At 42.9% G+C, this 5,154-nt stretch overlaps 1 protein-coding gene across 7 annotated transcripts in view; it reads left to right on the top strand.

Annotated features, from left to right (window-relative positions):
* The first annotated feature begins 4,084 nt into the window (after nucleotides 1–4,084).
* LOC129861239 (extracellular sulfatase Sulf-2-like) overlaps nucleotides 4,085–5,154 on the top strand; it is a 396,100-nt gene continuing 395,030 nt past the window's right edge. For 4 of the 7 annotated variants that reach the window (XM_055932475.1, XM_055932471.1, XM_055932474.1 and 1 more), the window contains exon 1: nucleotides 4,085–4,420. The gene's annotated coding sequence lies outside the window, so the exon portion shown is untranslated. The remainder of the gene's footprint in view (nucleotides 4,421–5,154) is intronic. The other 3 variants (XM_055932478.1, XM_055932479.1, XM_055932480.1) reach the window with 2 other exon arrangements.

Below are 5,154 nucleotides of genomic sequence, written 5' to 3'. Positions count from 1 at the left end.
ATTTCCCGACTTTTTTTGGAATATCATTATATTTGTTTTTTTTAGGTTAACGGTCAGAGCCCAGGTCTGACAGAACCTGTGAAGACGATCTAGGTGCTGCTGTAACCCCTCTTTAGTGGGAGACAGCAGCACCAGGTCATCTGCGTACAGCAGACACTTGATTTCAGTGTTGTGTAGGGTGATACCAGGTGCTGCCGATTCTTCTAATGTTTTTGCCAATTCATTAATGTAGATGTTAAATAATGTTGGACTTATTGGGCAGCCCTGTTTCACTCCCCGCCCCTGAGAGAAGAAGTCTGTTTGCTTGTTGCCAATTTTAACCGCACATTTGTTTTTAGTGTACATTGATTTAATAAAATCATCTGTTTTCCCTCCAATACCACTTTCTATTAGTTTATAAAAAAGACCTTCGTGCCAAATTGAATCAAATGCTTTCTTGAAATCTACAAAACACGAGTAGATTTTGCCTTTGTTTTGGTTAACTTGTTTATCAATTAGAGTGTGGAGGGTGTAAATGTGGTCTGTTGTACGATAATTTTTTAGAAATCCAATCTGGCTTCTGCTCAGGACGTTGTGTTCGTCAAGGAAATGATGTAGTCTGCTATTTATAATACTGCAGAGGATTTTCCCCAAGTTGCTGTTAATGCAAATTCCTCTGTAATTATTTGGGTCAAATTTGTCTCCATTTTTATAGATTGTTGTGATCAATCCCTGGTTCCAAATATCGGGGAAAATGCCTGCAGTGAGGATAATGTTGAAGAGTTTGAGTATAGCCAATTTGAATTTGTGGTCTGTATATTTGATCATTTCATTTAAAATACCATCAGCACCACAGGCCTTTTTGGGTTGGAGATTGCATAGTTTTTCCAATAATTCTTCTTCTGTAATTGGGGTATCTACAGGATTCTGATAGTCTTTGACTGCTAATTCAAGGATTTGTAATTTTTCTTGTATATCTTTTTGTTCTGGGCTCTTTGTTATATTGCTGTAGAGGTTTGCAAAGTGATTTCTCCACATATCCCCATTTTGGATAGCCAATTCCTCATGATGAGGTTTGTTTAATTAAGTTATTCCAATTCTCCCAGAAGTGGTTTGATTCTATGGATTCCTCAATTCCATCCAGCTGATTTCTAATGTGCTGTTCCTTTTTTGTTCTTAGGGTGCGTTTGTATTGCTTCGGTGTTTCCCCATATTGAAGGCGTATATTTTTGTTGTCTGGTTCTCTGTGTTTTTGATTAGATATATTTCTCAATGACTTTCTTAGATTTTTGCAATCATTATCAAACCATTTTTCATTATCTGTTATTTTTGGTTTGCTCTTATGCTTCTTTAGATTAGCCAAGGAGGCTAATTTGTCAAATATAAAGTTTATGTTTCTAACGGCCAAATTTACACCTTCATTGGTGAAGGAGAATGTTAAGGCTAAAAAGTTGTCCAGGAGAGATTGTATTTTTTGGCTACTAATTGCTTTTTGGTAGATGTCTGTACTGTTTGCACTCCATCTATAGGCTTGTTTAGTACCATGTAATTTATTGGGCCGTGATGCTTCATGGTTGGGTTCTGCTCTTCTCAGATACACTGTGATTTTACTGTGGTCTGAGAGAGGTGTTAGTGGGCTGACTGTGAAGGCTCTGAGAGACTCTGGGTTTAGGTCGGTGAGGAAGTAGTCTACAGTGCTGCTGCCAAGGGATGAGCTGTAGGTGTACCTACCAAAAGAGTCTCCTCTCAGCCTGCCATTGCCTGCCATTGAGCTGTACTCCGTTTTTGTTTTTCACTTTGTCATAGTTGTTTCTGTGGGGGTATGTGGGGAGGGAAAGGTTATTGCTTCCTGGTAGGTGTTTAACCCCATGACTGTTAATAGTGTCTTGTTCTTCTGCTGTTCTAGCATTCAGGTCTCCACAGACCAGTACGTTGCCTTGGGCCTGAAAGTGACTAATCTCTCCCTCTAGAATGGAGAAGCTCTCTTCATTGAAGTAGGGTGACTCTGAGGGGGGAATGTATGTGGCACAGAGGAAGACGTTTTTATCTGTCAAGATAGCCTCCTTGTTGATTTTTAACCAGATAAAGAATTCTCCTGTTTTGATCAATTCGATTGAATTAATTAGTTCAGATTTATACCATATTAACATTCCCCCTGAGTCTCTGCCCTGTTTGATTCCTTTTAATTTAGTGGATGGTATGATTATCTCCCTATAACCTAGTGGACAGCCAGTGGAAACATCACCTCTGCACCATGTTTCCTGTAGTACTACAATATCAACATCATCAATTTCTTTCAGGAAGTCTGGGTTTCTGCTCTTTAGCCCAAAAGCAGAGGACTTCAATCCTTGTAAATTCCAACATGCAACGTAAAAAGACTTCATAACTTTTTTTTCTCTCTTTCTTTTCTTTACCTTTCAAAATGAGACAAACATTCAGAATCCAAGAAGAACCATTAAAACATGATTTTTCAATTAAAGTAAACTCTTATTTTGCAAATGTGATTTGTTTATCATTTAAGATGATGACACAAGAATTTGTGTCATGCCACTTGTATCTCTCTCTCTCTCTCTCTCTCTCTCTCTCTCTCTTTCTCCTCTCTTCTCTCTTCTCTCTTCTCTCTTCTCTCTTCTCTCTTCTCTCTTCTCTCTTCTCTCTTCTCTCTCTCTATCTCTCTCTATATCTTCCTTATTCAAAGACCTCTCTGATGAGAGTAGGCTACCAGTCCTGTTGGGGGAGGACGCAGAGAGCTGTGGGTTGGCAGCGCACTACATTACTGCCTGCCATAAGTTGAGGGACAGTGTCTGACAGACCAACCAACCTGCACATGTCCTCTACTGTATGCTTATTGTTCAATGTATGGTTATTTTGACCCTTGACTGTTGTCAATATTGATTATTATTATTTTACTGATGTTAATATTGTAAATCTCAGGTGCGCTTTGGCAATATGTAGAGAGAGAGAGAGAGAGAGAGAGGGAACTGGACAAACAGGATTGCAGAAGAATGGTAAAATGATGTAATTTGCCCAAGTGGGCGAAGGTCAGAGCAGAGGTGCATTTAGTTTTGTGCTATAGCCTAGACTGTGGGTGTGTTTGTGTCAGTCTGTGTATCTGAATGTTGTAGTTTTGTTTTTGATTCTGTGCGAGACAAGTGGGTGTGTGGGTGTGTATGTGTCCTTGGTGTTAGTAATAGCATATCTCTCTGTCTCAGAGAGACAGTGTTACATTACAGCCCTGTTCCTCTCTTCCCCTCTCTCTGTACTCTACTGGCGTACACTGGCCATTAAGCCCAAAATGTACCAGTCACATGAATACAGAGGATCTGAGCCAAGCCTTCCATTTCACCCCCACCCTCCCCAAAATGTGCTCCTGTTCCCACTCCCTCTCTCCTTCCCACTCCCTCTCTCCTTCCCATCCTCCCCTCTCTCTATCCCTCCCTCCCTTCACCCACTCCACTTCTCACTTGTAAACTTGTCCCTTTTCCCTCTCTCATTCGACATCTTTCTCTCTCTTTTGGTCTCTGTCTCTGTTCCACTTCCCCATTATGTCCTCTCCTTCTCTTTGTCTCCTTCTCTCTGTTCCTCACCAAGAGAAAGTGTTCTGTTTTCAGACTGGGCACAGGAAGGCAGTACAGCCCTCTATCCCTATTCACCTTCCCCTCCTCCTCTCCTCTCCTCCCCTCCCTCTATCCCTATTCACCTTCCCCTCCCCTCCTCTCCTCTCCTCCCCTCCCTCTATCCCTATTCACCTTCCCCTCCTCCTCTCCTCTCCTCTCCTCCCTCTATCCCTATTCACCTTCCCCTCCTCCTCTCCTCTCCTCCCCTCCCTCTATCCCTCCCTCCCTTCTCTCTCTCTCTCCTGCTGAGTGAGTGAGTGAGTGAGTGAGTGAGTGAGTGAGTGAGTGAGTGAGTGAGTGAGTGAGTGAGTGAATGAGTAAAGCAAAGAGGCAGTCATGTTTCAACAGATGGCTGTCCTGATTCAGCCACCACACCACTGCTGGTTCACTGCGAACTCTGTGACCGTGTGAGCAAGCTAGAGAGAGAGAGAGAGAAAGAAATGTAACTTTGGCTAGAGGGACTTTTTTTCCTTCATTTTAAACTCCCCCTCCCCTTTCCCTCCTCGTTTTTCTGTGTGTCTGTCTATATTAGTGTTTTTGTCTCTCCGTACGCCTGAGAGCGTGGTCAGTCAGAGAGGGAGAGATAGATAGAGAGAGGGAGAGCGAGAGGAAGAGAGAGAGAGAGGAGCAGAGTTAGAGTAAAACAGAGCAGGAAAATGACAGACAGGAGAAGAGGGAACAGTCCATGGTAATGTGTGCCTGCTCGTCCCAGTCCAGCCCAGTGCAGCGCCCCCTCCTCCTTCAGCTCTACTGGGTCAGTACCCTGGGACAGCACCTGCTCCCCCAACAGACAGACAGACTCTCAGGACCTGCATCTGTGTGAGGTACAGTGGCTTGCCCTGCTTTTCACACCGCTGCCTCTCTCTCCCTCTCCCTCATGTTTTCTCTCTCCCTCATGTTTTCTCTCTCCCTCTCCCTCATGTTTTCAATTCAATTCAATTCAATTTGCTTTATTGGCATGACGTAACAATGTACATATTGCCAAAGCTTATTTACAATATAAAAAAAGAGAATCAAAATGGTCAACGGGACAACAGTAACAACAATAACTAAGTGTCAAAATAGCCATACATTCAACAATAACAATAAACATACAGTAGAGTACATGTGCAGGTTGATTGGTCTGTCAGACACTGTCCCTCAACTTATGGCAGGCAGCAGGCTCTTATGGCAGGCTCTCTCTCTCTGTTTTCTCTCTCTCAGGCTCTCTCTCTCTGTTTTCTCTCTCTCATGTTTTCTCTCTCTCCCTCTCCCTCATGTTTTCTCTCTCTCATGTTTTCTCTCTCTCCCTCTCCCTCATGTTTTCTCTCTCTCTCTCTCCCTCATGTTTTCTCTCCCCCTCTTGTTTTCTCTCATGTTTTCTCTCTCTCCCTCTCCCTCATGTTTTCTCTCTCTCTCTCCCTCATGTTTTCTCTCTCTCATGTTTTCTCTCTCTCCCTCTCCCTCATGTTTTCTCTCTCTCATGTTTTCTCTCTCTCCCTCTCCCTCATGTTTTCTCTCTCTCATGTTTTCTCTCTCTCCCTCATGTTTTCTCTCTCTCTCTCCCTCATGTTTTCTC

This window comes from Salvelinus fontinalis, chromosome 8 (genome assembly GCF_029448725.1).
Source record: "Salvelinus fontinalis isolate EN_2023a chromosome 8, ASM2944872v1, whole genome shotgun sequence".
NCBI lineage: Eukaryota > Metazoa > Chordata > Actinopteri > Salmoniformes > Salmonidae > Salvelinus > Salvelinus fontinalis.
Note: the sequence above shows the minus strand (reverse complement) of the source record. Positions and strands in the feature narration are given on the sequence as shown.